General features: G+C 46.9%; 1 protein-coding gene across 1 annotated transcript in view; it reads right to left on the bottom strand.

Moving 5' to 3' along the window:
- The window catches only part of TMEM255B (transmembrane protein 255B), a 109,744-nt gene extending 95,369 nt beyond the window's left edge, over positions 1-14,375 (bottom strand). The window contains exons 1-2 of the mRNA XM_080375515.1: positions 13,627-14,375; positions 9,855-9,992 (exon numbers count right to left, since the gene is read on the bottom strand). The gene's annotated coding sequence lies outside the window, so the exon portion shown is untranslated. The remainder of the gene's footprint in view (positions 1-9,854; positions 9,993-13,626) is intronic.
- Positions 14,376-19,050: the final 4,675 nt, after the last annotated feature.

The raw sequence follows: 19,050 nt of genomic DNA, 5'->3' as shown, positions 1-19,050 counted from the left end.
TTCTCTTCTATAATGGTGATGTGCACTTGGTTGTGCTTTCCTGCTGCCTAAATAAATGGCAGGCAGAATGTTGTGGTGCTCTGACAGCTCTTCTGGAATTGGATTATCTCCCCTCCTCCACTTGGCATTGCAGAATAGTCACTCTTAATTGTGCCTTCTGTCTGATTATTAACCACTGCTTCTGATCATCTCTTTCCGATCCATCTCTTCCCTCATCTGCTTTTCATCTTTTGCATTGCCTTTTTACAATTGCAACAGACTTGCCTCAAGGCCCCAGATTATTTCCTATCATCTTTGGGTGCAACAGATTGTTCTGGGGATTTTGACAGCTCCCCTTGCCTTAGGGCTGTTCATTTCTCACCTGAAGCTCTGGCTTGTTGGGTTCTGACACTGGCCAAGAACAGGAGCAGTTCCTACAAGCACTGGTGATCCAAACTCTACCTCAGGGGATGAAGACCCTGAAACAGCACAACCTGCATGTCATGGCTGTCTTCAAATAGCTCAGCAGGCCCAGCAGTGAAGGTACTGCGAGCTACAAAATGGGAATTGGTTTTGGTAACACACCGTTCTGCCTGTCTTCAACAGGGCCAATGTAAATTGTGGTGGTGGCTGCCACCCTGCAGATATTAGGTGAAGCAATGATTTTGCGTCATGGTCCAAAGGCACTGGCATAGTGTAAGCCATGCATGGCACAGGCTGTAATATGTACTCATAAGAAATGTTTCATATAAGCAGTCATAGTCTTCTAAAAATCCTCATACCAACCCTTCACACAGTCAGATAGGAATTGCCTCAAAGTCATTGAAGTAAATACATTTCTGTTTTAAAATCCTAGAAGACAGACAGTGCTCCTTGCCAGGAAGATGATTAGGCCATCACTGGGAGGCTGGACCAGAGGAAAGAAATAAATGAAAGAGATAATAAATCCATCTATTCATATTACCAATCATGAAAGGAAAAAAACTGGCAAGCACCTGGCACGTAGGATGCTGGTCTGGAAGTTGGGAAACAAGCAAGAAAGAGCATGACTGGAGCCAGACTTCTCTGGAGGACCAAAAAGACCCAAAATCCCTAAGTACTGCAAGTATCCTACCCAGTTAGATAGCAGATACTGAATGAAAAAAAAAAATCATATTGGCTGAGTTATTATTTTGCTAAATACCCAGCAGCAGCCAGCTCTGAACTGTGGTACAGCAATGCCAGAAATTTCAGGCAGGGAACCTAATACCAAGTCTGTACTGCTGCTATCGATTACTTTGCTTTCATTTATAAATAATGCTGGTTTGCTTAGGTTGCCCGTTAAGAGCTCTGAGACTATCCAGAGTGATATCTCATTCCTTCAGAAAGGCATTAGGTTCAATACATTATATGCTCTAAAGGGCATCACTGCAGAAAGAAGCAATAAAGCCACAAAGCAAGAATCGGTTGCATGGAAAAAATGAGTTTTCATCCCATATCAGGAGGAATCGGAGATCATCTGTTCTTTTTCCTGGGTGAAAACAGAGATAGCTACCTCCCAGATAGTCACCAAGAATGGAGCTCACCTGCAGAAATGCTCTGGTGTTTTGGACCCTGGTTCCAGAGCCACATTCACTGAACTGAGAAAGCAAATCCACACATCCTGATGAGGCCTGTGACACAAGAGCTAGTACTTGGCAGAAGTATGTCTCTGATGTGGGAATATACAGTACATCTACACCTACACATGCACAACCATGCATACACACATTATTCAAGGGCCGGTGAGCTTGGGTTAGATGAGCTAAATAAAGGATAGCAGTTTGCATGTGCAGCTACAAAATAAAATCCTCCATGCAACTGATTCACCTGTTGAAACCTGGCAGAGTTTTGGCCCCTTTGAAATTGAGGTCTCTTTAAGTGAGATGTCTACCATTCTTTTGCACTCCAAAATGGGCATCAGAGGCACCAAACATGTTTTTTACAGTCTTTATGTCATGAATAATTGTAAGGCCTTTTTGCAGGTTATTGTTAGCTGATATGCAGATAACATCTGTCCATACAACATCTGTAGGTCCAGTCTTGTCTGCAATGCAAGGATGTTCTTCCACTAGCTTAAGAGGAAGAACGTTGCCTGGGAAAGCCCTGCTCAACCCACATTTTAGCCAATGAATGCTTGGAGGTTTCTTAAATCAGGTTATTTTTCTCTTTTTCTCTCTGGGAGATTTTTATCCTTGTATCCCCTGGAGCTTGAGACTTGTGCAATTGCGCTGCCTGTCGATCCCTGTAATAACATTTGAACCCAGCAGCCAAATGTAGTCACGCTTGGCAGCAGGCTGGACCTCTCAAGGGAACATAGCTGGGGAAAGAGGCAAGCAGATAACGAAGGGAGAGGGAGTGGGTTAGTGCGTTCACTGCAGAAGGCTTTCAAGGAGAGATCAGCCACATTGGGAGGCACCAGAGAAGTTACACAGGAGAGAGAAACACGTGGAACAGTCTCTGCTGACTCTGCTCGTCACGGAGGAGCTTGTCTGAGGAGTGTTAGCTTCAAAAACCCAGATGGACCATTCACACTGACAACATCAAGTACATGTCTGCATGTGGATGAACTTCCCCTCCAGCTTTCAGCATCTCAATAGATTCACGAACAGATGAGGTGTGCTGGACTAGTTCAATCCAGCTCAGTTTTAATTTATCTACAGAATCAGATTTGTTCTTCTTTTGTGAACGACTTTAAAAGACAGTGTTCAGGAGGCATCCTTGGCACTGTTCCCTTCAAGAATCAATTGCTGAGCACAGAAAAGGGATAAAAAGTAAGTCAGCTTCCATTCTCTTTTGTCATAGACCGTGATTCTCAAACAGTCTTTGCCATTATACGAAAGAAGATGGCATTTTTTCTCCATGCAACCCATATGGCTTAGTGACGTTAAGCACAAGTGGTAGGGCACCATGTGGTTTCCTGAATAGAAAGCAAATATGCTGATTTGTGTGTGTGTGGATTTGTGTCACAATATATCATCAATGTTCTGGAAAAATTGTGAAGCCCATTAAATGAAATGATGATGGACTGCAGAGAAAGGAAGGGAAAGGCAAAGTTTTCCATCAGAACTCACAAATTCATATGCAGTGACAAGTAATACCTCACCAGGCAGGTTAATGCTGCTTGCACAGGGACCTTGTCCCAGCAGAAAACGTGTTACAGTTCCTTATTATGAAAGGACATTGGATAGCCCAGATTGCTCTACTAGGCAATCTATCATTTATTTATTGGGCTTTAATGGGATTGAATAGCTGTCTGCCCCTCCTGGACACATCCTGCTTTCTGCTCTGTAAGAGACTGATAGGCACCGTCAATATTGTGGTGGATGGATACATTGATTTTAGGGGGAGAAGAATACTCTGTGCTTCTCCCCACATCCAGAAAGCTACAGCAGAACTGGAAAAGATGTTGTGATGCATCAGGATGCATCTGTGCATAATCAGTGAGGATAATCAAAGGTACCAAGTGGCCTCTGCACCAGTAACCACTAAATTGAGGAGGGGTGTTCTGTTTGAAGAGGAGGTGAGGGAGGGTGGCATGAGGGAGATCAGTAAGACCACAAATGGCAGGAAGAAAGCCAGCAGGGGAGAGTTGCTGGCTCTCCCTTCTGATCCAAGAAGCACAGGGCAGCAAGTGAGCCTGTCAGGCAGCAGTTTTAAAGGACAGAGAAGTACTGTGTACATAATATGCAGCTAATCTGTGGGCTGCCTTGGCGGAGGCCTTTTGTAGGCTAAAAGGTCACCTGGGCTCAGAAAGCACCCAGAGCTGTTGAAAAGAGAGTCATCACCACTGGTTCAGGTGGTAGAAGTGTCCCTCTGTTCCCTTATCTCTTGGGGGCATTTGGGTCTGTGTCTGACGCCCAGACGTGATGGCAGGCAGCTAGGTGAAGGTGTCCAGGAGCCCTACAGCTGCCTCCCACCCCCATCCACAGCCCACGGTGGCCACTTGAGCACAAGGATGCTCCAGTGCTTCCTGCCCCATGGCACATGGTGGGGCTGGATGGGGTCAGAGGGTCAGAGGATGTGCAGCAGTTCCCCGTCTGGTGGGTGTTGGACCAAGGGTTCCCACAGGGCTCAGCCACTTGATCTGGGGAAAAAAACCACATTGTAGCTGTTCTGCAATGTCCTGCAGACCGTTTGTACAAAAATCCCAAACAGTAATTTGAATGCAAAGCATGTGTGCTGGGGAGACCATCCCCTCACCCCAGCCTCTGAGCTCTCCTGGGTCCTCCAGCACAAACGATCATGTTCAGCTCATTCAGCATCCAGTGTATGCATTGGTGACACCTTATATGCCCTCCTCAGGTTGCTCCTCAAATAGTCAGACTTACATTATTTAGTTATTCCATCAGTTTGCTTTGGCAACCAAAAAGCCTGTAAGAGATCAACGCTGAAAGCTGAAAGGGAGGGAACACTGCAAAAGCAAAGCTAAAGGCACCCTGCTGGAGTCAACGGCATCCATGACCAGGAGTTTCTGGATGTCTGTTGTAAGAGCCAAGGGCTGTGTTACGGTTGCTGGAGGAAAAGAAGTATAACATATAGCAGGAAAGCAAATCATAATTTCCTACTATATAATGTATTAGCTAAGATAATTTTTCTTCCTTGTGTAAAACTCTTCTAACACAGGTGTTGCATTTGCATGTAGGGAGGTCCTGATGGAGGTAATGGAACTGCATTGTCTTTAGTCATCTGAACTTAGCATACCCATTAACGCAATGACAGAAGAAAACAAGGAAAATTTATCAATTTCTAATATGTAAGAACACATCTAAAAAAACTAAAATGTATAAACATTTTACTTTTGCATATTTACTGCATGACTGGCTTTTTATAGAACCTAAGAAATAAGAGGCAACAGACATCTAAGAAGATGTTGAGCACATATCCTTGCTGATGATAACATTTGGCAATGCTTGCCCTGTTTGCTGAGAGGTTGTGCTTTCAGCCTGGTCCCTGAAAGACTCTTCCTTACCCTCTCCACACTGCTTCATACTGCTGCTGGGGGTCAGAGAAAGCCCTCCTGGTTGCTTCTACGCCTCACAATAAAACCCATGCCATGAAATTCTACCCTGTCTTTGCTACAGTGGTCTCTTACCTTACAGTTTCAGCAGCTATTTACAATTGACCTGAAAACCTGTGGATGAAGTTCCCAAGGATGGCATAAGCACATAAAATGTCAATGCTCAGTACTTCACACAGCTCCAGAGAAATTTAAATTCCCTAGCTTTCAGCCGGTAAAGTCTTCTAAGTAGCAGTAAAAGCAGCTTCAATGGAAAAAGATCTTTACATTTAGAATATAGATTTGTTTGCTATTAATCATGCCATTTTTGCAAGGTGACCAATAATGAACAGTCAAACACACCAGTACCAAAAAGCTCTGCCTTTCTGCTTCCCGCTCTGTGCTGAGGACACCTGTGCAGGTGGGTTCTCACCCTCAGAAGCAGGTCTGGGTTTGCTGGAGGGCCCTCCCGCAGCAACTATTACTCCCATGTTAAAAAGAAATGATCTGCCAGGTTTCTCCATCTGCTGCTGTACATGCTGAACCTTTGCACCTGCGATGCTGTTCTGGATACAGTGCCAGATAACATGTGCGGTCAGTAGATCACAACTTGCCATCTCATCCATTCTCAGTGTCTTGGAGGAAGGTATGTATTCATCAAAATAATACTTAATTCTTCAGGTTAATATATGCAATATGTGCAATTACACATAAGTATCCTTAAAATGTATAGCTTGAAAGGCAATTTCTAACGGCTACCACTCACACTCAGCTTTTACTTCATATTGTGCAGGTAAGAGAGGGGGATCAATGCTGTATGGTATACTGAGTGCTAGTGATTATTGATCGCCTTGCCCATCTGGCTGAAATGATGTCAATTTATAAATATATTTGCAGAAATGCTTAGGAAGGAGCAGACACATGTGCTTGCATTCCTCGTGGACATAAATAAAGAGAGGAGAAGTGCTGTCAGCTTATATCCACACTCCCCCTCCCATACCCCCAGCAACATAGGGTAGGATCCAAACAACTAGACTTTATGTGTTTCAATGGAATGAGACCACATATGACTCAGTGATGGGGGTATATTTATATGCACAGCTACCCCACTTCTGTCCAGTATGTCTTGGGGGTGCAGGACTTCTGGATGAGTGTTGGTACCTGTAAGTAAGTCCTGCAATGAGCTGATGGAGATGTAAATAGGAATTCAACCAATAACACTCTGGACATTTACAAAAATTATTTCATACTTCCTAAATAAGGCAGAGCTCTAGCCAGCCCACACTTTTCAGGCACTTAGTAGACAGCAAACACTTTTCAGTACATGCATTGCCAGCAAGCACATACTCATCTGCTGAGCACAAGCGCATCCCCTTTGCAGGGCTTTTGGCTGGTAGCTTACGGGGAATACTGCCTACTGAGCACAGACAGTGCACTTTTTGCCTTACGGTCTGGGCCCCGACAGCCCCTCAAGCACTTAATATGACTGAGATGGACAGTCCCAAACCCAGCAACTTTAGTACAACCTGTGACAGGAAGGCAGCTGTCAAGTCCAGAGGAGGTCCATGAAGATGATCAAGGGGCTGGAGCACCTCTCCTATGAAGACAGGCTGAGAGAGTTGGGGTTGTTCAGCCTGGGGAAGAGAAGGCTCCGGGGAGACCTTACAGCAGCCTGCCAGTACCTAAAGGGGCTTATGAGAAACATGGGGACAAACCTTGTAGCAGGGCCTGTTGTGATAGGATAAGGGTAATAGTTGTAAACCAAAAGAAGGTAGATATAGATTAGATATTAAGAAGAAATTCTTTACTGTGAGGGTGGTGACACACTGGCACAGGTTGCCCGGAGAAGCTGTGGATGCCCCATCCCTGGCAGTGTCCAAGGCCAGGCTGGATGGGGCTTTGAGCAACCTGGTCTAGTGGAAGGTGTCCCTGCCCATGGTGGGGGGTTGGAACTCCATGGTCTTGAAGGTTCCTTCCAGCCCAAACCATTCTGTGATTCTATGCCCAGGAACAAGGTCAGCTGCTCCCTGCCGGAAGCATCCCATAGGCAGAAAGCGTGAGCAACCTCAACAGGGAGCAAACCCGCATTCTTTGCTATCCTCAAGGTGCATCAGTAGCTTTCCTTCCTCTCCCAAAGGTCATCAGCTTAATGCAGGTCTCAGTGCCAGAGCTCTGGGTCCCTGAGGATGTGTGTGTTCTGGTGGGAGGACATGGTGGAACTGGAAATTACACGCGTTGCCCCAGTTTTTTGGCTGTGCAGGTGTCTGTGCATTGTAACCAGGGCACCTCTTGCTCTGAGCAGGGCCCTGAGGAGGTGCCCCCGTGGCTCTGCAGTGCCTGAAGGACAGGTGGGAGAGAGGAGGGAATGTGAGGAAATGCTGGTAGAGACGAAGCACGGGACCCCGGGGCAGCCCCAGCCCCAGCCCCCCCCGCTGCCCCCCGCTGCGGGCAGGGCTGCGGGCCAGGGTGCAGCCCCGGGGGCTGGGGCAGCGCCATCTCCAACCTACTCGGCAATGGCCAGTTACCGCCTGCCCCCGAGCCGCCAGCAAACAGCTGTGGAAGTGATCCAAGGTTAGAAACACCTGGCAATTGAGGGCATCGCGGTAAAGTGGGTCATGGGGACGTCAAAGGACTCGGAAGTGGTCTCACGTGCAGTGGTGCTGGCTGACTGGAGGAGGGCAGCAAAACATTGGGGAACTTTGGACCCCAGCTCAGCACAGCCTGTGTCTGGCCCCAGCCATCCTTCCCAGGAGTAGCCGACAGCCTTGGTACCGCATGGAGCCCTTCCACCCTGTCATCCCCACCTAAGTGGGTGCTGCTGACGTGGGGCCATGGGAAGGAACGCCCACTCAGCTCTGTTGCCCTTGTGCACTGAGTGATGCTGTTGCTGTTGCAGTTGAAGGGGGAGGGAGATCAGGCTTGGATTTTAGGACATTTTAGTGCTCCACATATAACTAAGGTCATGACTGCCCATAAGACTAACTGGAGAAGCCATTAATGCAGGGGTTATTCAGGGACTTGCCAGTTCCTCCTCTGCCACTGATGACCTGTGTGATCTGGGGCACATGCCTGAGCCTGTCTTTGCCTCCATTCCCAAACTAAAACCTGTGATAACAACCCTCCACCCATCCTCACAGTAGTATTGCAAGGTGGTAAAATGCCACAGTTGGTGGGACCCACATACGTAACTGCAGTACAGAGTCCTGGCAATGGGCAATAGGGTGGATTTTGTAGATCTACAAATCTTGCAAGTTCAGCAGTAGGACAGCAGTTCAGACCAAAGTCTTGATGGGGATCCACTAAGAATGGGCATGAGCTTTAAGGGATTTTCATCTAAGTCTAAATTCAGCTTGAAGGGATATGTCGGCATCCCAGATCTGAATTTTGCACATCACTTTTTCTTAGTTAAAATCATGCACTTCTGTGTGCCTCGGGGATCTGCCCTCTCCAGGGTGCATCTGCAGCTGACTGCTTCCCTCCTCTAGTCTCTGCAATGCTCTTTTCATGCTCTGTCAAACAGGAAGGCAAAAGGATCCCACCTACACCTGAGTTGGGTTGGGACTGGGCTTGCTTCCTAGCGAGGGAACTTGAAAACTGCCCTGGCACCACAACAACATTGGTATTCGTTGTGGGGCTGCTCTGTGTGTGTACACACAGCTCCCCTCCTACCCTTGCAAGCCCTGTGAGAGCAGATCAACAGGGCCAGGATTCACCTGAGACGATCTCCATCCAGCCTCAGGAATTCAGATACGATCCTAAATAAGTAATTCATACTCAGCTTCAGAGAAGCTAATTTGGGTGTTGTTTCTCTGCTGACTCTGCAGGGAGCCCTGACTGGTCACATGGGCATTCTGTCCACATGCCAGCAGGCAGGCAGCATGAACACATCCCCTAGCCATCCCCTTTTTATCTACCTGCAGCAAGGCACGGGCACCTACATGCCTAAGGTCTGGATCTCCCAGGATAACTAAGCACATAAGTGTCACTGAAGCACCGTGGAGTACGTTCATAGCTGAGAGCAAGAGCAGGATACAAACAAAAACATGACAAAAATAACAGCGTAGTCTGTGCTAGACTATTTGGAGGTCTGTTTATCCACTGCATGAGCAGGAAAAGCCAAAGACATGGCTCAAGTAACTGCAAAGAGACAGGACTACTAATTACTCACAAGCCCAACTCCCCCATGAGCCATCCCCTGGTCTTTCTTCTCCATGAGTCTGCAATGGAGCACTTACAGAATTTTTGTAATCCTTTCTGCTGTCCTACAGTAGATTTATAAAAAAAGCATCCCCCCATGTCCTTGTTAAGAGGTTTCTGCACTTTAGCAATTGAGGTAAAGAGATTATTTTTTTTTATTGAATTTCTGTGTATATATGGTTACCCTTAAGACAAGCCTTAATGTCTTTCTAAACTGAAAGAAACTCTGTGGCTAATTCCCTGGCTTTCTAATTGGAAAATATCTTGTTATCTGTCATAGATATTAGTCCTTATGTCCTCTCCTGTTGCTCTTGTTTCCCTCTGCTTCTGCTGTGTATCATTCCACTCACTGTTTTTAGCTGAGCACTATTACATGAGACACTTTTCAAAAGATCTGTTATTACTGAGCTGCATTTCAAGTGTGAAGTCAGACTTCACTTTTAACAATTTCACAGAAGTGGATTACAAACTGGAGTTTAAAGGGCAGGAGGAAAAGCACGACTTGTTTAACACAAATGGGAAAAACAACAAAAATGGGCACCACCTGTAGATATGCCAGTGATCTGGGGCAATCAGACCAAACACGTGGTGCCATTACACCTCTGGGCAGCAACCTACGGCACTGCTGAAATCAGTTACCTAGAAGACATGTCCTACTCACTTTTCTTCTTAGAGGAGTATCATTCGGTACAAACTGTTACCACCCCATCTGTAACATCTGATCCACTGCCACATTTCAGTCTGAGGTCTTCATCACATTTTTGTATCTGCAAGATATTTTTTTCTTCCTGGGTGTGTCCTGAAATATAGAGTACAAATAGATGTGTAAACAGAATAACCTGAAAATCTGTTATGACTAACTGCTCACACTCACTCACTGATCAAACAAATAAGCTCTTACAATTTCATCAAAAGCCCTGAAATTATCATTCTAAACTGGAAAGATAAATATATGATTCATTTTCATGCCCAGCTGAAAATCTGACCAGGGAGGAAAACAAAAATACTACATGAAATCTATTTCTGGACACTTGTGTTTCAGAGCTGGAAAAAACCTGTCTATAATTATTAGACATGGTTGTGTCCAAAGTATGTTTTTGGCAAGTCTCATGAATGCCCTCATCTCCGTGTCGCCCTCTGTAAGCATGCCATAGGCGTGCTGGCTCTCCTATTGGGAATGCCTTGGGGTCCTCAGTAAGTGGATCTCGGTTACTGTGTATGAAGCAGTGCTGTTACTCACTAAAAGTACGCAGAACACTAGGATTAAGGAAGCTTCATTAATCAAAGGGGTCAAATCATGCTCCACAGGTGTATGAAGTCAACAGGGGTCTTCACTGTGGGACCAGAAGCCAGCTGACATGGTGTGACCCCACACTCCTCAGTGCACACCTTACCTAACGCTTGTGAATTGAAAGTTCTGCCTCCCTCCCCTGAGCGCGTACACGTCCTCCCTTTCGGCAAAGCAAGCCATGGGTGCCGTGAAAGGGTTCCTGTCTAGGAAGCAAACCAGACCCCCAGGCTGCCCTCCTCAGACCACCAAAATGCCTGTTTTGCAGAGGACCTTGGCAGGAGCACCCTGGTGCAGGCATCTCACCATTGGGTGCAGCCAAGCTGCCAGTGCCTGCCAGGCATCGCTGCAAGTGGGAGCGCAGCCCACGACACCTGGCCGGAGAGAGTCCGGGCAGGAGAGGGGCAGCACGCAGCACAGAGCACATCAGGTTTGCAGAGAGATGCTGTGTGACCCTGGTATGGCCCACATCATCATGTGCCTCTGGCTGATCTGCAGTTTATATAAGCTACTTAGAGAAATTTATCTCCTTTATTTAAAAGATGCCAGGGAACAATTCTCTGATCTCTTACTTTCCCTCCTGTATGTCTCCATTATAATTTTTTCCCTAATAGCAGCAGTTTTCTGAGGACTGTCATTATTCAGGCATCTCTCACGGGTTAATGCAGAGGTGAGAACGCTTCCCAGATAACGCCCCAGTGATCTGGCAGTAGATACACACCTACACATTGCACTGCCCCGCACTGCTCTCTGAAGGGGCTTACTGCATCTGTTGTATATTTCCTTATGAATAGCATTAAACGTGGCATCGAAGCTCTTGACTTAACTCAAAGGGTGTTTTGATTTGTTGTTTCTTCAGTAAAAGAAACTCCCTGTCTCCAGCAGCTGAGCAGCCAGACTTGCCACAGGCTTGCTGTGGCTCACTTCACCGAATACCCTCCGCAAGAAGAGCACACTACCCATCAGGGCATGGGGGGGGTGGGTGTGTATGGATTTTTTCTTGAAATCTGTATCACAAAACTCTAACAGTATCTTTCAAGTCAAAATTAAAGGCTAAATCAGATTTGCTGTTTTCTCTCTCTTCAGGTTTACAAGTTTGGCTTTCTGGCGATGCTGTAAAAGTCAGATGAGAAACAGGCTCACTGTCTTGCAGGGTGGCCAGAGATCTTTGCCATGGATCCTACCAAGCCTGCCCATCTTCATACTTATATCAAGGAAGGGATAAATCTAGCTACAGGTACAAGGCAACAGATAAATGCAATGAATACGTCTTTGTGCCAGTCTTACGGTTTTGGAGGAGAACAAGTTCTTTTTAGCAGCTGGGATATATTTTGAGAGCCATGCCTGGTATTCACAAGTATCCCCACAACTTCTGCTTGTAGCAGTGGTTAATTCTAAATACTGGGACTTCATAATGGTGCCTTGGGATCACAAGCTTCATTATCCGTTATGGATGCTGATCCCAGGCACTCGGATCAATATGAAGACACACTGATACTTAAATTCTGATGCATAGCCATATCCTGAAATGTTCCCATCTCAGCAGGATGACAGCTAAACATAAAAGTGCCATAAATACTCCTAACCCATTTTAGTGAAACACTCAGTTTTAGAATAATTTTTCTTAGTCTGGCCTTCCCTTGAAATGCTGATTGAGCCAGCATTTGTATTAATGGGATCTCCTTAAAACTGTTCACCTTGTCTCTCTGAAGACACAGTTTCCTAAGTCTTGTAGCCAAATAGCCAAAAGTGGAACTGTTTCATCTGTGGCCATGTACCTTTTCAATGCCAGGCTGCTAAATGTAAGATAGTATCAGAGGACAGTGTAGCTTCGACTGGTGGCTTAATAGCTCCACAAGAAGGCACACGGAGATAATTTGATATTTAAAACATGCTTGTGCTCAGCCCTTGTCCTCCGATTTCTCTTGCCTCCTTTCTTGAGGATCCCTCCTTAGCACCTACAGTCACACTATCAGGAAAAGTCTCATCATCTTTTACCAGTTACCAACATTTACTGGAACAAAAGCACTATTTCTGTCTCTGGATAAAGACTGAATGGATTATTTTTGCCATTTCCTCGATCATTTAGGCACCGTTTTAAAATGCCTCTCAGCACACACAGTTCAGGAGATGTGCAAAGGGAGATCTGCAGCAGTTTCCAGAGCCATGCAATCATGCACAGCTCCCATGGAGGACCCTGGGAGCTGCCCCCCTGCACTGCAGCCTTGTGGGCAGCCCTGGAGGGATGCTGTGGTGGCTGCCTGTGCCAGCACCCTGCTGCTCCTGCGTGTGTGGATGCAGGACGGCAGCGACACAGCCCCACCATCACCTTTGCTGCAGCCAGAGGCAGTGAGAGCTGACTCTTTGAGAAACAACCTGGCCTGAGTTTGGGGTCCCTTATAGCACAGCACCACTACATCATGCTTTTTGATAGCTCAGAATACTTTACTCAAGAAAAAACAAGTATTGAACAACTATCTTTTTATGCAGCAACAGGAGCCATGTCAACTAAAAGAGCATCAGCCTGTTATAACGAGGCCAGGAGGACGGCTGAGCAGCTCCAAAGGGACAGGGAGTGTAAAAGGATGTCTGCATGCTTAAGTGAGCTCATTAACTGCTGAACAGCCACTGTGGTTATCCTGGAAGATAATTCTACGCTTTCTAGCTGACCTCATTTCCTTGTATCAGCCTGGGGAAAAAATGTCTTTATATATAAATGTGTGTATATTTTTTTTAAAAAAATAATATATTTTTTCTAAAAAATACATATTTATTTTAAAATACATATTTCGTTGGCAGCAGTAGGGGAGACAAGGCCTGTGGAGATTTAGGTCTTAACAAATATGATATCACTCAGATTGACAACAAAGGAGGAATCAGCCTCTGATTGCATGTCTGAGGGAAATTTTCAGTAAGTACGAGGGGCATCTGTAAAAGAAGATTTTCCCAATGGCATTTTAACACCCATAGCTTGAGATGCTGCTTTCCACTTAGTATTGATTTCTCACCCATTTGAAGCTGACCGTTCTCTGCCCAGTCTAGCACAGAGTTAACATCCGAAACAGCAGACCCAAAGGCTTCATCACCCCGCTGTGTGCAGAAAACCCCTGGTGCCTCCAGGCAATTGCAGCTGGGTGATCCTTACCTCCGCTGGGCTCTCCGTGGTGTTGGGTAGGGCAGGAGATTCCAGTGCATGCTGAGGACCAGACTTTGAAGATGTGACGCAGAAAATAATCCTCTTATCACTTGGGTCTGGCAGGGCCCTGCTGTGGCTGGGGTTGTCCGCTTTGATGGACACCAAATTACATCCTCTCTCTGTTTTGGCTGGGAGGGAAGGGGAGATCATACATTGGTTCACCCATTACCCAGGGGGAAATTCATGCTGCAAATGGCAGACAGCAGCAGCCCAGTATCAGACAAAGCCAAGACTGGCTGCAGGCCAGAAAAAATGGAGGTCAAAGAACATGTAGATAAACGAGGGTTTTCCAGGTGGTCGAGAGTAGCGGAATTCAGCAATGAGCCAAAGCAACCTCTGAAAGTCTTGCTGAGGACCAGCCTCCCTCCCAGGGGCCCAAAGACAGGTAAATATACACCTTTGTTTAAAAACAGAAAGAAAGGAAGGACCTGTGGAAATAAGTCAATCCCACTCCAACACTGATGAAAAGGCTAGAAAAGGGATTACACAATCAGTTTATAAATACCTACAAGTTAATACGGTGGTTTAAGTCTCGCTGAAAATACTGCACCAGCATCATTGTTTTGCTTTGCTTAGGAGGACAGGTGGTAAACTTGGCATGTCTTGGTTTGTTAAGGTTTTAAATTGTTTCACAAAGCATTTCTCCAAGAAAACTTTGATAATGTATCTAGGTGGAATAACCATTACATGAGTTCACAAACATTTGAGAACATGTTCCCAAAGAGGAGTCTGAACAGTTATCTGTACTTATCCGTGCTTTCCTGTAAGCTGTGAGGGTGTTATTGAACAAAGGAGTCTCTCCCTAAAAATACACTATAGGTTTAGTGAGGAACCGGTGCTTCATGGCCTCCTTACCATTACATCACTGGTAATGCACTACCTGAGTTAGTGATGGATTTATTGAACAGTGTCATTAATTGTTTAGCAGAGGTTGGGTGAAGAAGAGTGCAGTCAGGAACTGGAAGGATATAATTTGTAATACAGAGATGTGCTTCATCAGAACAAGGTAGTGATGCAGCAGCGTGATGGCAGGTGTTGCTTGAGCACTGCTACATGCAACTTGCCCAATGTCTTGTCCCCAGCATGTAAATAAATGTTGAGTCTTGGGAAGAAATGCTTTGAAGTGGTTTGCCTTTGCTGTGCTGGGTGCAGAGCTCATTTCTGAAAGCCAGGCACAGAAGCTGAGTTGGGTGTCCTTTAAAAATAAGGTCCATGTAAAAACACACCAGGATCAGTCCAAACATCTGGACTAAGCAAGGTACATTAAGACACAGGCTCTGCATTGTTACTTCTTCATCTTGGTTAAAAATTGTAGTGGAATGAAGCTGGGCTAATTAGCATTGATAATATACAGCTGTGGGCTGGCTTCAGGGGCGGCGGGTTGGCCGATGTAGATAAGGTGCAGCTGTGGCTGGTTAAGTTAAGAGGCAGAGCAGCCAAGAAAGAGAGGCAGGGAAGAAGCAGAGAGAGTGTGTCCATCTGTCTGTCCGTCCTGGATGAGGAGAGACTAGGAGAAGGCAGCAGAGGGACTGGCATGAAGAGTGTGTTGTGGTTAAAAGACCTTGTTGCAGCCGGCTAATTTGGAGAGTGCTGCGACAAAAAAAATAATACTGAGAATCAGTGCACATCTGCAAGAGAGATGATCACCCTGTCTGCAGTGGACTTCGACAACAGAAATAGAGCAAAAGCACAGGGAAGTCTCGCAGGATTAGAAGTCTGGGCAGAAAATTACATGGATTTCAGTGTGGCAAAGTACAAGATACAAAGCCAGAGGGCAAATATGTGAATGTCTAAAATTTGATGGGAGGAAGGACTCAGGAGAAGAAGCAGCACTCAGAGTGGTTTGGAGAATTTGCTGAATACTAAGTAAACACAAATTTGCAATTTGATAAGTCAGTGTTTAAAAAAAAAAAAAAAAGCCCTAAGTCATTTTGAGTGGCTCATGTTACCAAGCTGAAAAGCAATATTCTTCTCTTTGGGCCAGATCCCAAAGTAAATTTAAGCCAATGGGCACATTGCTATTGCTTTTAGTGGGTTTGTGGTTGATGAGGCCACATCTTGAACAGCATTCAATTTTGGGCACCTTATTACCCCCAAGACACTGACAAGCTGGGAGAAGTTCAAAGGAAAATGGCAGTAACAGAGTGCAGAACTGGCTTAGGAAATAAGATTGAAGAGTTATTAAATTATTAATATCTTGGCTAAGCAATATCTCAACAGTCTTTGAAGGAGGGAGGCATAAAGGCAGGAGTGAAAGGCGAGGGGAAGCAATATCTCACAAGATGGCAGTGCCACCACAGCCATGGTGAGGCCACAGCTGGCGAGAAGCCCAGCCTGGCATACCTGGACAGATTTGAAGGATGAGCCCACCATAACAAATATGATGGGATGGCTGTTCCATGCCACCCACAACACCCCCCAGCCAGGCACTGCAGTGCCCAGGGGATGCCTGGCCTGCCCAGGGGTGACGGGGTGCCCCTCGTAGAGGGCTGCCATCACTGCTGGCCAGCCACAGGCTTGGCAACAAGCCTCAGGAGCAAGGCCACTCGGCCGTGCTGAGTCTGGGGCACTCTTGACCTGCCAGCAGCTCTGCTTTACTTGATCTACCTGTAGCAGCAGCTTTTTCTAGTGGACCAGATTTTGGCACGTTTGCTTTACTTGTTTTTTATGTTCATATGATACAGCCATAGTTTCATATGTAGAGGGCCCCTCAGCTGTCAACAGCTCACAGAGTTGCAGGTGAAGATGCATGGCCTGGAGCTAGACAGAAAGGACTTCAGGGTGCAGGACAGGAGCAGAGAAACCAGGTCTAACAGACATAGTAACTGGTAACCACATAGACAGTACGTACCATGCACAGCAAATTCAGACGCAACGTAAAGCTGCGGGCTAGTGAAGAAAGGATGAGGTGCAGAAGTTTGTTTGCAAACATAAAAGTGATCCCAGGTGGCTTGTTGTGTGAGGCCAAAGAAGCCATCAACGCAGGTGTCCCTTTGCTCCCAGCACAGGACTGTGGATGCTCGCAACTCACCATAGCCCCACCAGCCCCATCAGCAAGACACCACTGACCTCAGGGCCCCAAGAAGCAGGGGAAGGGGGAACATCACATCAGGAAAAGGGGTAGAGGCCAAAAAATGTGTGTTTTAATGGTTTTAACTGCATCATCATTCTTTCCTGTAACAGCTATATTTGGAATAATAACAATTAGACTCTTTCAGTTATGCTAACAAGAAAGTCTTGGCTTTGCTTGATGAACATCCCTTTTGTCTATGAACAAGATTTTGTGTGTAACAAGAGCCTGGGTGCAGCTTTGCAGATGGACATTTGGCTGGGTATGTGGCTTACTGCCTTGCGGTGCTGCATGAAACTCTATGGTCTGGGACAGTCTGTGCAAATAGCACATGAAATTCAGTGAAAGTTGATGAAGCCAGAACTGGTGGTGTTTCATGGAATGCTAATGTTCCTAAAGACCCCATTAATCTCCATCATCTGAAAGACACCACGAGCGGAGCAGTAGCATGCTGCCCTGACAACAGCGGGCTTTGGCACTCAGCCGTGTCTGAAAGGAACATCAGTGTGTTTTGCTAGGTTTATTATCTTTGTGGTCAGTTTAGCCAGTTTTTGTAGTAAAAATTTCCTTTAGATTCTCAGGAGGTGGAGGGGGTGTGGAGGGAGCTCCTGGGCTCGTGATAGGGTCAGCAGCTCTTGGACTAACAGGAGCAGGACAGAAAAGTAGAGACCAGCCAAGCCCTAGAGAGAGGCTGCTTTCCCTTTCCCACAGCCCTGATCGTGCTGTGCTATCACAAACCCAGCGCTGCACTTTTGTCAGACCCCTGGGCCCCACTCCCCTTGCTCTTACCACTTGCCCTGAGGCTGGAAGCAGTGGGAACACAGTTCGACTCCAAGATGGTTTCACTGCTTTCTTCCCCCGAATTGCTCGGGTTGCAGATCTGATGTCTTTATTCTCAAATGCAGAATAACTGGGCTTCCCAACTCTGCAAAATGCCAACATGCTTTCTCTTGCTAACCTGCAAAAGACAGGAAAGGAGCAAATGAGAGGGACTGTCAGTGAAAGACACTCCACCTAACAAAAACCAACCAAAACCAAAACAAATTAAAACTCCCAAACTCTGACATGAAATACAACCCTGGACATGAAAAGCATCCCTCCATCTGAAGCAATGGCATTCTCTTATATTCTACATTTTAGATTTCAGAAGTTTTCAGAAAGTTTTCTTTACCGCCTCCGTAAGAAAGGCAGAGCAAGCCTGGCACGTCTGATCACCTAGTGATTTTTTCATACAGAAGGCAGCCACGAGCCAAACAGAAAGGCATAAACCTCATTTCTCCCACAGGAGACACACCTCAGGTGTCAGCCCTAACATATGATCCTGTCGGCAGCCCCCAGGTGCACCGGGGAGGGAGCCCAGGGGAGCTTCCCCCCATGGCCTGCTACATCATGGTGGGCTTTCCTCCTGGCCGGCATGGTCCCTGCTGCGCACCAGGGAGGCACCAAGGCGATGCCCACCTCCTCTGGGGAGCCGGGCTGAAATCACAGCGTTTGGAGAGGCAGCCACGGGGCTGCCCGAAGCCTGCAGGCTGCACCCCGGCACGGCGCTGGCCAGGCTCCTGTAGGGCAGCGGGCAGGAACCGCTCCCTCCGGGCCCTTCCACCACCACCTCCCGCACAGCCTCCGCAAGAGGGAGGAATCAGTGCTGTTAGCACGAGCGAACCAAGTTAATGTTTCATTAACATTGATGGTGTGCTCCCATTCCACGCCAGGCAGACCTGAAGGAGCTTCGGCAGGTATGGTGGGCAAGAAGCACACATGGATGCAGAGCCGAGGTGTGCCGGCACACATGTCTGCTCAGGGCAGCATCCCTGAGGGATAACATCTCAGTCTGGGTCTAACCTTTAAAGCACAGTGCTCCAGAAGCGGCCTTCAAGCTTATTACTCAAGCTTGCTAATTGTGGAAACCAGTGGGAGGAGAAGGGGCTTCACTTCCCTCTTTGTACATACAAGTTCAGCTGCCTCTGATGACAGTGGTGCAGCTCTCCCGGCCTCATTCTCCATTAATTTTTGGAGAGCCTGGGCCCCTCGAGCCCAGGCTTTGCCTTGCTGGTGCCTAGCTCAGCCAGAGAGGGAAAAGGCGGTTCAGCCTGCCTAACCCTGCCTGCCACCATGCCCTGGGCTCCCCTCGGAACCGGGGTTAGCATAGCTGCCCACCCCGGCAGGGGAAGCTGGGTCTCCAGCCCTGTGCCCCCCCCATGCTCCTGCATGACCTTCCCCCTCGGCCGCCTCTCCCTTTGGTGGCCAGCCCAAGGTCAGCAAGGCAGGCTTTAAATACCAGCGGAGGCAAGCAAACAGCAGTC

The sequence above is a fragment of the Falco punctatus genome, assembly GCF_963210335.1.
Source record: "Falco punctatus genome assembly, chromosome: 2".
Taxonomy (NCBI): Eukaryota; Metazoa; Chordata; class Aves; order Falconiformes; family Falconidae; genus Falco; species Falco punctatus.
The sequence above is the reverse complement of the archived record's forward strand: the minus strand, read 5'-3'. Positions and strand labels throughout refer to the sequence as shown.